The 13,047-nt window shown below is 39.1% G+C and overlaps 1 pseudogene; it reads left to right on the top strand.

Annotated features, from left to right (window-relative positions):
- Positions 1 to 1,535: 1,535 nt before the first annotated feature.
- Positions 1,536 to 1,941, top strand: LOC119065178 (fatty acid-binding protein 5-like; annotated as a pseudogene).
- The last annotated feature ends 11,106 nt before the right edge of the window (positions 1,942 to 13,047 follow it).

The following is a 13,047-nucleotide window of genomic DNA, read 5'->3' on the forward strand; positions in this document are numbered from 1 at the left end:
CTAATCAGCTCATTGTTATCCCCCTCTGCATGTTATTTTTATTTCCTTGATTGTACCTAGAATGTAGACAATAATATTCTATGTGATAGATAATAAATCTTTCTTTGATGTAAGACCCCAGGAAAATAATAAAAGCCTGTCTAGGCAAGGGTCAGAGCACTCCCCTCTTGGGGGAGTGGCCAAGACATCCAGAGGCACTCGCCCCTTGAGAGAGCAGCTATGCCTGTTCCCTTTTTCCACACAAGATTGTTGTCTCCTGTGCACTGATTCTTGTCCTCATCCACAACAGGTGGTCTCTGCTGGACAGGATCTGCCACAGGTACCAGAAGAAAAAGAGGGAGAGCAAGAAATTAAAAACTTATTCGAACAAACTATGAAGGTGAACTTCCCAAATCTAGCAAAGAAAGTAGACTTCCAGGAAGTCCAGGAATCTCAGAGAGTCCCAAAGAAGTTGGACCCAAGGAGGAACACACCAAGGCACAACATAATTATATTAGCCAATATTAAATATAAGGAGGGAATCTTAGAAGCAGCAAGAGAAAAAGGAAGACAATTATCTATAAAACAGTTCCCATAAGAATCTCAGCTGATTTATCAAAAGAGACCTTACAGGCAAGAAGGGGCTGGAAAGAGGTATTCCAAGTCATGAAAACCAAAGACCTACAACCAAGATTGCTCTATCCAGCCAAGTTTTCATTTAGAATGGAAGGACAGATGAAGTGCTTCTCAGATAAGATCAAATTCAAGGAGTTCATCATCACCAAGCCCTTATTATATGAAATGTTAAAGGGACTTATCTAAGAAAAAGAGAGAAAAAATATGAACAGTGAAAACACAGCAAACTCACAGTTATTAACAACCACACCTAAAACAAAGCAAACTAAGAGGATAGCTAGATCAGGAGTGGAACCATAGAAATAGAGATCACATGGAGGTACAGTAACAGGGGATTGGGAGAAGGAGAAGTGGGGAGAAGGTACAGAGAATAAGTAGCATAGATGGTAGGTAGAAAATAGACAGGGGGAAGGGCAAGAATAGTATGGGAAATGTAGAATCTAAAGAACTTATAACACATGGACATGAACTACAGGGGGCAAATAGGGGTGGGAGGGGGGTGTGCATGGTGGAGGGGAGTGAAGGGGGGAAATGGGACAACTGTAATGGCATAATCAATAAAATATATTATAAAAAAGGAAGTGTAAGGCTTACACACTAAGAACTATATCTTCCTGAAAGGAATTAAAGAAGAGTAAATTAGTGGAGTAACAAACAAACAAAAATGTCCATACCTCCCTAAGCATTTTATAGATTCAATGCAATTCCTATTAAAGTACCAAAAACATATTTCACAGATATAGAACAAACATTTCAAAAATTTATATGGAATCATAAATGACCCTGAATAGCTGCCGCAATTTTGAGAAAGATCAAAGTAGGAGGGATCACAAAACCTGATATAAAACTAAATTACAGGCCATGCTCCCAGCATAGGACTCTTCTCTTAACAGGTTTCCTGCATGCCTTCAGTGGCTACCATGGCCACCATTCAGCAACTGGTATGAACATGGTGCTTAGTGGAGAGCAAAGGCTTCAATGAGTAGATGAAGGAATGAGGTGTGGGACTGGCTCTGTGGAAAATTGGTGCCATGGCCAAACCAGACTGCATCATTACTTTTGACAGCAAAACCTCACAGTAAAAACTGAGACCACTTTGAAAACAACACAGTTCTCACATAATCTGGGGGAGAAGTTTGAAAAAAATACAGCCAATGCTAGAAAAACTCAGACCATCTGCAACTTTGTAAGTGGCACATTGGTTCAACCTCAGGAGTGGGATGGGAAGGAAAGCACAATCATGAGAAAATGGGAAGGTGGAAAATGGTAGTGGAATGCATCATGAACAATGTCATCTGTACTTGGACCTACCAAAAAGTTGAGTAAAAATTCCATCATCTTTCTGGACAGGAATTAGCTGTGAGGATAAACAACTGCAGTTCAATGAGCAAATTTCTCCATGCTTTTTTTTTTCTTTGCCCATTACTGTTCTGTTATATTCATCACAAATATTTTACATACAACCATTTCCAAGCATTAGTTTAATTAGGACCAAACCCTTTGGTTAGTAAAGAACTGTGTTTATGCTATAAAAAAAGTAAATTACAAGGCCACTGTATTTAAAACAGTGTGGCACTGGCATAAGAACAGACACATAGACCAATGTAACAAAACAGAGAGAACAGAAATAAACACAAGTCTCTATGGTCAATAAATATTGAACAAAGCAGGCAGGAGCACAAAATAAAGTAAAAATGGCCTTTTCAACAAATGGTGTTAGGAGATCTGGACAGCTACATTAAAAAAAACAACACATGAAACTCAATCACAAAATTACACCATACACAAAAATAAATTAAAGGTGGACAATAAACTTAAATATAAGTTTTTACACCATAAAAGCCCTAGAGAAGAACATAGGCAGGAAAACTCATATTCCACACGGCAATATTTTCACCAATATATCCCCTCCAGCAAAAGACATAAAGGAGAGAATAAACAAGTCGGACCTCTTCAAACTAAAAAGCTTCTGCACAGCTTTAAAAAACAGTATTAAAATAAAAAGAGAACCAACCATATGGAAAAATATATTTGCCAATGATACCTCAGACAAGGGTTTGATCTGCAAAATATGTAAAAAACTCAACCGACTCCAATCCAGGAATACAAACAACCCAGTGAAAAAATGGACACAGGACCCAAGCAGACACTTTTCCAAGGAGGATATACAGAGGGCCCAGAGATATATAAAAAGATACTAAGCATCACTCACCATCACAGAGATGCAAATTAAAACTACAATTAAATATTACTTCATACCAGTCAGAATGACCATCATAAACAAACAACAAGTGTTGGTGAGGTTGTGGAGAAAAGGGGACTCTAGTGTACTACTGGTGGATATGCAGACTGGTGAAGCCACTGTGAAAAACAGTATGGAATTTCCTCAGAAAACTAAAAATGAAACTGCCTTTTGACTCAGCAATTCTACTGCTAGTATTATACCCTAAGAACACTGAAACACCAATCCAAAGGAACCTATGCACCCCAATGTTCATAGCACCAGAATTTAAAATTGCCAAGTGCTGGGAGCAACCCCATCAGTAAATAAATGGGTGAAGTAACCATGGTACATTTACACAATGGAATTCTACACAGCAGAAAGAAAGAAGGAGCTCATACCTTTTGCAACAGCATGGATGGAATTGGAGAGCATTATGCTAAGTGAAATAAGCCAGGCACTGAAAGAAAAATACTGTATTATCTCACCTACAAGTGGAACGTAATCAACAAAATCAACATGCAACCTGTAGTGTTTTCTCATTGAATATGATGTTGGCTGTGGATTTGTCATAAATGACCTTTATTACTTGAGTTTGTTTATTTTCACCTTGTTTAGTGTTTTAGTCATAAATGGATGCTGAATTTTATAACACTTTTTTCATTTATTGATATACCCATGTGTTTTTATCCTGTATTTCATTAATGTGGTGTGACATCTTTATTTATTTGTGGATATTGTACTAACTTTGCATCTTTATAATTAATCCTGCTTGATCACAGTGTATGATCTTTTTTAAAAATGTATTTTATTGTTGTTCAATTGATGTTGTCTGCATTTCCCCCTACTATTCCCCCCACCCCAGTCAAACTCATCTTCTTCCATTGCTTCCCCCCTCCACCTTGGTTTTGTCCATGTGTCCTTTACAGTAGTTCCTGAAAACCCTTTCCCCCAGTGCTGCCTCCCCCCTCCCCTCTGGTTATTGTTATCGCTCCCTCACCCCTCCCCTCTGGTTATTGTTCTAAGTTTCAATTTCTCTGGTTATATTTTGTTTGCTTTTTTCTTTTGTTGATTAAGTTCCACTTATAGGTGAGATTATATGGTAGTTGCCCGTATCACCTGGTTTATTTCACTTGGCATAATGCTCTCCAGTTCCACCTATGCTGTCGTAAAGGATAAGAGCACCTTCTTTCTCTCTGCTGTGCAGAATTTCACTGTGTAAATTTACCATGGAAATTTCATCCACTCACTTCTTGATGCACACTTACGTTGCTTCCAGCACTTGGCTATTGTAAATTGTGTTGCTATGAACATTGGGGTGCACAGGTTCTTTTGGATTGGTGTTTCAGAGTTCTTAGGGTATAATCCCAGCAGGGAAATTGCCAGGTCAAAAAGGCCGTTCGACTTTTAGTTTTCTGAGGAAATTCCATACTGTTTTTCACAGTGGCTGCACCACTCTGCATACCCACCAACACTGTACTATGGTTCCCGTTCCTCCTCATCCTCTCCACTTGTTTGTTGATTTGTTTATGATGTCCATTCTCACCTGTGTGAAGTAGTATCTCATTGTGGTTTTAATTTGCATCTCTCTGATGGCAAGTGATGCTTAGTATTTTTTCATACATCTCTGGGCTCTCCATATATCCTCCTTGGTGAAGTATCTGTTCAAGTCTTTTGCCCATTTTTAAATCTTTTTTGGTTGTTTTTTTTTTTTTTTTGTCTTTCTGAAGTGGAGTCCTATGAATTATTTATATATTTTGGAGAGCAAACCCTTGCCTGAGGTATCATTGGCAAACATGTTTTACCATACAGTTGGTTCTCTTCTTATTTTAATACTGTTTTTTTAAGCTGTGCAGAAGCTTTTTGTTTTGATGAGATCCCATTTGTTTATTCTTTCCTTTATGTCTCTTGCTCTAGGCAAGATATCAGTAAAAATGTTGCTGCATGAAATATCTGAGATTTTCCTGCCTATGTTTTCCTCTAGGATTTCAGTGGTGTCACGGCTTATATGTAAATCTTTTATACACCTTGAATTTATTTTGGTATATGGTGTAAGTTGGTGATAGTTTCATTTTTTTTTTTGCACATAGCTGTCCAGTTCTCCCAACACCATTTGTTGAAGAAGCTATTTTTACTGCATTTTATGTTACTGCCCCCTTTGTCAAATATTAATTGACTGTAGAGAGTTGGGTTGATTTCTGGGCTCTCCGTTCTGTTCCATTGGTCTATGTCCCTGTTTTTATGCCAGTACCAGGCTGTTTTGATTACAGTGGCCTTGTAATATAGTTTGATATCAGGTATTGTGATCCCTCCTACTTTGTTCTTCTTTCTCAAAATAGCAGCTGCTATTCTAGGTCATTTATGGTTCCATATAAATTTTTGAAGTGTTTGTTCTATGTCTGTGAAATATGCCACTGGTACTTTAATAGGTATTGCATTGAATCTATAAATTACTTTGGGTAGTATGGCCATTTTGATTATGTTAATTTTTCCAATCCATGAACATGCTATATGTTTCTATTTGTTTGTATCTTCCTTGATTTCTTTCTTCAGTGCTGTGTAGTTTTCTGAATAAAAGTCTTTTACTTCCTTGGTTAGGTTTATTCCTAAGTACTTTATTTTTCTTTTTGCTTTATCAATGGGATTTTTTTCTTGATTTCTGTTTCTGATGATTCATTGTTAGTATACAAAAATGCCTTTGATTTCTGGATATTGACATTGTATCCCATTGTTTTGCCATATTTATTTACTAGGTTGAGCAGTTTTTTGCTGGAATCTATAGAATTGTCCATGTCTTCTGCAAAAAATGACAGTTTTGCTTTCTCCTTTCCAATTTGGATGGCTTTTATTTCTTTTTCTTGTCTGATTGCTGTGGATAAAAATTTTAATACTATATTGAGTAGAACTGGTGAAAATGGACAACCTTTTCTTGTCCCTGATCTTAGAGGAAAAGGTTTTAGTTTTTGCCCACTGAGTATGATGTTGGCTTTAGGTCTCTCATATATGACTTTTATTATTTTGAGGAATGCTTCCTCTATTCCCACTTGCTGAGTGGTTTTTTTTATCATAAATGGGTGCTGTATCTCATCAATTGCTTTTTTCACATGTATTGATATGATCACGTGATTTTTGTCTTTGCTTTTGTTTATGTGATGTATTAGATTTACTGATTTGCGAATATTGAACCATCCCTGCATCCCTGGGATAAATCCAACGTGGTCATGTTCTATTATCTTTTTAATGTATTGTTGGATGTGGTTTGCCAATATTTTGTTCAGGATTTTATCATCTATGTTCATCAGTGATGTTGGCCTAAAGTTTTCTTTCCTTGTTGTGTCTTTATCTGGTTTTGTGATTAGCATGATGTTGGCTTCATAAAAAGAGTTTGGGAGTCTTCCATCATTTTGAATTTTTTGGAATAGTCTTTGAAGAATAGAGGTTAGCTCTTTCTTAAATTCTTTTGTAGAATTCTCCTGTGAAACAGTCTGGTCCAGGGTTTTTTTGTATTGGAAGATTTTTGATTACTGCTTTAATTTCATCTGCTGTTATTGGTCTGTTCAGGCTTTCTGCTTCTTCTTCATTGAGTTTTGGAAGATTATATTTTTCTAGAAATTTGTCCATTTCCCCTAGGTTTTTCAAATACTTGGCATACAATTCATCATAGTAATTTCTTACAATTCTTTTTATTTCTGTTGTATCAGTTGTAATCTCTCCTCTTTCATTTCTGATTGTGTTATTTGGGTCCTCTCTCTCTCTCTCTCTCTCTCTCTCTCTCTCTCTCTCTCTCTCTGATGAGCCTAGGGAAAGGCTTGTTTATTTTGTTTATCTTTTCAAAGAACCAGATCCTGCACTCACTGATCCTTGGAATTGTGCTTTTAATCTATATATCATTTAATTCTGCTTTGATCTTGTTTATTTTCTTCCTTCTACTTGCTCTGGGATGTGTTTGTTGTTGTTCCTTGTGTTCTTGTACGCATAGGGTTAGATTGTTTTCTTGAAATGTTTCTGTCTTTTTTTTGGTAGTCCTGTATTGCTATGAACTTCACTCTCAGGACTGCCTCCACTGTGTCCTATAAATTTTGGAATGTTGTAAGTTTATTTTAGTTGTTTCCAGAAACTTTTTGATTTTCTCCCTAATTTCATGTTTGACCCATTCACTGCTTAATAGGATGCTATTAAATCTCCATGATTTTGAGTGTCTTGGGTTTTTTTCCTTGGGATTGGTTTTTAGTTGAAGTTCTTGTGTTCATAGAAAATGCTTATTATGATTTCAATTGTCTTGAATTTGTTGAGACTTGTTTTGTGTCCCATCACATGGTCTATCTTTGAACATGTTCCATGTACAATTGAAAAGAATATGTATTTAGCTTCTTTGGGATAAAGGGTTTTATATATACACCAGTTAAGTCCATTTCAGCTAGGGCATTATTCAATGACACAATATCTTTGTTGATATTTTCCTTGGAATATCTTTCCATTCTTGACTGTGGGGTGTTAACATCCTCTGCTGTAATTGTGTTGCTGTCAATATCTTTCTTGAAGTCCTCTAAGATTTTCTTTATGTATTTGGGTAGTCCTATGCTGTGTCCATATATGTTTACAATGTTTACAATGTTTATGTCTTCTTCGTAGATTATTCCCTTGAGTATTATGAAGTGACCTTCCGGGTCTCTTTTTATGGCACTATTCTTGAAGTCTATTTTGCCTGATATGAGTATTGCTACTTTGGCTTTATTTCCTGGCTGTTTGCTTGGAAAATTTATTTCCAGCCATTCACTTTTAGTCTGTGTAGCTCTTTTTTCCTGAGGTGGGTCTTTTGTCCTCAGCTGGGTATCTTGTAGGCAGCACATGTGTGGGTCATGCTTTCTTATCCATTCAGCTATTCTGTGTCTTTTGATTGCAGAATTTAATTCATTTACATTTAAGGTTATTATTGATAGGTAGTTGTTAATTGCCATTTTTATACCTGTGTGTCTCTGTCTATCTTTTTTCCTTACTTTATTTAAAGCAGTCCTTTTAGTATTTCTCGCAGAGTTGATTTGGTGGAGGTGTATTCTTTTCAACTTCTTTTGTCTGGGAAGCTCCTTATTTGGCCTTCTATCTTGATTGAAAGTCTTGCTGTGTAAAGTACCCTTGTCTGCAGGCCTCTTGTTCTCATTACTTGGAATATTTCTTGCCATTCTGTTCTGGCTTGCAGTGTTTCCATTGAGACGTCAGCTACTATTCTTATTGGGGCTCCCTTATATGTTACTTCCTGTTTGTCCCTTGCTACCTTTAAGATTCTCTCTTTATCTTGGAATTTTGCCATTTTAACTTTGACGTTTGTTGAAGTGGTCCTCTTTGGGTTCCTCTTGATTGGAACTGTTTGTTTCATGAATTTGTGTGACTTTGTCTCTCATCAAATTAGGGAAGGTTTCCATCATTACTTTTTCAAATAGGTTTTCTATCCCTTGCTCTTCTTCTTCTCCTTCTGGTATCCTTATATGGATATTATTATGTTTCATATTATCTTGCATTTCTCTTAACCCCTTCTCATTGTTTCTGAGCATCTTTTCCTTTTTTTGCTCTTTCTGGGTGTTTTTTTCTACTTTGTCCTCCATCTCACTTATCTGATTTTCTGCTTCATCAATCCTGCTCTTGATTTCATCCACTGTGTTCTCCAGTTCAGAAATTGTATTCTTCATTTCCTCTTGCCTTTTGTTGATAGCTTCTGTTTTCTTTTTCATGTTGATATAATTTGCAGTGAGTTCATTGTAGTTTCCCTGTAGTTTCTGGTAATTGCAGTCAGTTCACTGAGAGCTCATTGAGCTTCCTGATATCCATTGCTTTGAACTCAATATCTGATACTTGAGTTGCCTCTATTTTCATTGAGCATTCTTTCTGAGGCTTCCTCCTTTCTTTTCATTTAGGGATTTTTTCTTTATCTTCCCATTGTTTGTGAGACTCTTCTTGTTAGCCTCTGCTTCTTAAATTAATCTGTTATGGATTCCTGGTTTTATGCTCTGAACTTCTGTGGTAGAATGCCTGTGAGATTCAGTGGTGCTATGTCCTTAACCTCACGAGCTCACTGGTTGTGGGCTGTCATTTAAGTTGGCTCTGTGTATATCTTTGGGTTTTGATTGTTGGTGGGTCTTTCTTTGGTGGGTCCTTCCCATCACCTGGTTAACTGAGGGTCACTCTGTCCACCACTTCTTGTATTTTGTTGTGCTGGTGAGGGGGTGTTGTAATGAAGCTGGTTCTTCCATGTGTACAAGGTTTTGAGAATCCTGTCTTGTTCTTGGTCTGTTGTTTGTGCTGGGTAATTTCTCTACTATTTTGTTTTATTTCCAGATAGGTCCTGGGTTGAGGTTAGTGTGGCTTCCACTCCCTACTTCACCTTCTTTTGTTGTTATTTGTTGGTGATTCCTTTGTTGTTGGGTTTCCTCATCCAGCAGGAATCCTTATGTTCATAGCTTCCACCTACTTTTTTTTGTGATCAGTTGGAGGGGGAAGGCAAAATGGTTTAAGGCAGGAAGAGTGTATTCTATGATATTTATAGTAGGTGTGGATAGAGAAGAGATAGGAGATCCCTTAGCGATGTACACTGTTAACCATGATATTCCACCCAACTAGCCACTTTTTAGAAAGGGTGGAAATAAGATAAGACTCTTGTTGGGGAGGGAAGGATTTTGTGTTGGATCTAGAAGGCAGTGAGCTTGTGGGATGTCAGATTCTGAGGTAAACTGAGAGTAAAGGTTGGTAAATAGGTGTAGTGTGTGAGATAGTAGAGTTAACCACAACAGTAATAGAGTTCAGGAAACCATGAAGTGGACTAAGATCTGGGAGGCGTGTTGTATAGTGTTTACAATAGTATGGAAAAGTTATTATTTACAATAATATTAGAGCAACAATAATATGACAGAATCTATGTGATCTGGATGACAAGAATAGGAGTATAGGAGCTTGAGTAGAGTGCTAAAGGAACACAAGTGAAGTAAAGGACAGTAAATTAGCAATATACTATGAATAAGAGAACAGGGGAAACCTGTCAAATGATACAATATAACAAGCCAAGCAAAGAGGACTAAACAGAAAGAAGAGGAATACAAAAATACTATTAAAATAAAAGATATAAGAATAATAAAAAATAATAATACAAATATGTAATAACTTGCAGGTTCACTGTAAAAGCAACATGAAATTTGGCTCACTGTCTCAGCTGTTGGAATGCCCCTGTTTTGGTCCAAGTCTGGTCTTTTCACAGTTTCAGGGTTTTTTTTTTTTTTTCCTCACTCGTGGGTCTTCAAAAACAATAGAAGCAGAAGAAGGAAGTAAGAAGAGATAAAATTGGAGTGAAAGGTAAAAGAGATAAAACAAGAAAGAGGAAGAGAGGGGGAAAAGGAATTGAGAGATAAAAAATAATAAAAATTTAAAAATAAAAATTACTTTTAAAAAAGGCCTCTTGCTTGTTCCAAACTGGCCAAACCAGTTTTTCTGGTCTTGCTGGCTGCAGCAGGCAGAGAGGCTTTTCTCCTTTCCAATCTGCACTCAGGCAGCCTCATGTGGACTCTCCCCAGGGCTAGCCAGATAGTGTCCCCAGAGCTAGCCTGGTGCCTCTCTGTGGGGCCTTGGGTGTGGAATGCAGGCCTTCTACAGAGCACACTTTCCCCAGGTTGTGGGTGTGCACACCTAGTGAGGCCGCCTCTGGCTCCAAAGGTTCGGGCACATGCCCTTCCCAGTGCTATGGGGGAGCATTATGCTTCCTTCCCTACCTCAGAAGCACTGCCCAGCTGGGTGGGGAGGAGGCTGCAGCAATTGTTGCAGGAGAATTCCCCAAACAGTGTCTCTGTTTTCACATTCTCTTTTTAAGGAATTCCTCCTTCTCAATCCTACTGCTCTGTACAGTGACCTGGCCTCTTGCACAGCCCAATTCTCAAGCTATACTGGGGACTATCAGGGTTAGGGCTCATCATGGCACAAATCTCAACTCTCCCCAGACTGCATCCACAGACTCCATGGGTTCTCACAACCCCTGAGTGTTTGCCACTTAATCCTTATTCCCCTCTCTGGGACTTCCAGTAACCAGTTCTCTCCCAGTGCTGCTCAAACCTTGTTTGGATGGGGAGGGGTATGTGGACCCAGATCTCTTCCAAGAACCCTGTAGTAGACCTGGCAGGCTCTGAGCCTGGGGCTGCAGCTACCCTGATCCTTGCACTGGTCCTTGAGATCTTATTATCCTCAAGCACTCTCCTTACTGTCTGTCTCGGACCCCTGAGTGTGGGGTCCATGGCGTTGTAGCTGAAACAAAAGAAATTCACATGGACTACTAAATTCGGTGGAAAAAAATGGGCAAGTGGCTTCCCTCTTAAGGGGAAAAAAAGCCTCAACCCTTGCTCCAATGAGCTTTTATTGTCTTATTGGGCACATTACATGAAGGTCTTCATTAACTATGCACAGGTTTGCTTTAGATGGTTACCTTATACAGAAAAAAAAAAGGAGAGGATGCTGGTAATCACATCACAGAAGAGGGATATTTGCAAATGAAAAGGCAAGAGTGGTTGACCCGGTTACACTGGGCCTTGGAAGGTTTAGCATGGCTTTTAGGAAGTTACTTTGCAGTAAATGTTTGCCACTGGGGGCTGGGCCCATGCCATGAAGAATGGTGCTCTACATCTCCCCACCGCCTTGTTTTTATTAAGGACCGCTATAGATCCCACAAAGTTTGCTACTTGCTGGTGTCTCACAGGACCCAGGAAAAATAATTTGCAAACATAGCAAAGTACACAGGGCATTATTATAATCAGTAAGCAACCCACATTCTCAGATTAAGCCTTTGGATCACTGTCAGACAGTAATGATCAAATAGATAACATTCAAAGAACTCTGAGGGCCTATTTTGAGTCAGGGTCAGATAGCTAAAGGGCCATAAAATTCTGGGGAAACAAACTCATTTCAAGCTTGGACCCTTATCATTTAAATTGGGGGTACTAGCAAAGTAGGTTTCATAGGACTTTATGCATCCTTTCTTAGGCCTGATTGCCCCAGGAAACCTACCCTTTCCAGCACAGGGCCACACCCACCTGTGGCCCTGTTTCAGGCTTAGGTGGAGCAGGGGAAAATAGCCAAGAGATTAGGAGACTTCTTGCACACAGAATGAGGACTCAGGCTATGTCAAAGCTGAGGGTGAGGGTCCATGACCCTCTTTTTCTACAGCCCCCCAAGTCCTTTCCTGAGGGCCTTCCACATGATCGTGCCTGTCTTAGGTCGCCCCTCCCATGAGAGATCTTACCTGTCAATGGCTAACCGACCAAGCATTGGGGGCCAGGCAGGGTGAAGTAAAGTGAGCAGAGGTGGTGTTCCTGCCAGAAAAACAAGCTTCATCTCCTCAGTGACTTATGTTCCCAAGTTCTCTTACTCGCCTTAGCCATGGTGGGGCTACAGCTTCTGAAGCCGAGTAGGGTGGTTCCCAACATCTAATCTCCCCGCTTTTTCTATTGTAAATGCAATTGTAGCTGTTAAGCCTGTGAAACCCACTATTTGCTGTTCCCCGATGCAATCTTAAGAAAACAATCTCTGCATATATCTTAAAGCACAAATAAGGATTAAGACAAAGAGGCATCCAAGGGCTACCATGACCCAAATCCAAAAATTCAGTCCATTGAACCAGTTTTTAGGGTTCAACCATTGAACATTATGGGGCACCAAGGGGTTATTGCCTCTGTAGGAGGTGCTTGAGCCTTGGCCTGTGTCACTGAGGCAGGCCCCATCCTCCTTCATCCGTGGACCCAGGCCTGTGAGTGAAGGCATGGGTGTTCCTTCTCCTTCTGGTTGTTCAGGGTAAGCTGGGCCATCTGGTTTTTAGTTGAGTGGTTTTTGCTTCCAGATAGCGAAGCTTGATGTCTACCATGAGCATCAGCCTGGCTATCTGGTCTGTCAGATGATTGGTTTTTATCTGCAGATAATGGAGTTTGACCTCTGTCTCACTCATGATAAGGTTCACTCTTTTTGCTGGTATCCAGACAGGGCCTGTAGGAATAGAAATACATGTATACCCTCTTCCCCAAGTTAAGAGGTCTACAGGGCCTTGCCAAGAGCCATCTCCCAGTGAATCTCTATATAAAACCTGAGGATAAGATGACTTTGGCTCTTTCTTCTGAAAATGTTTCTCAATTGGAATATAAAGTGATTCATCACAATTTAGAAAATTATATGTAAACATGGCTAACATAATA

Source organism: Artibeus jamaicensis, unplaced genomic scaffold (assembly GCF_021234435.1).
Source record: "Artibeus jamaicensis isolate MK-2021 breed Jamaican fruit bat unplaced genomic scaffold, CSHL_Jam_final scaffold_461, whole genome shotgun sequence".
NCBI classification, from domain to species: domain Eukaryota; kingdom Metazoa; phylum Chordata; class Mammalia; order Chiroptera; family Phyllostomidae; genus Artibeus; species Artibeus jamaicensis.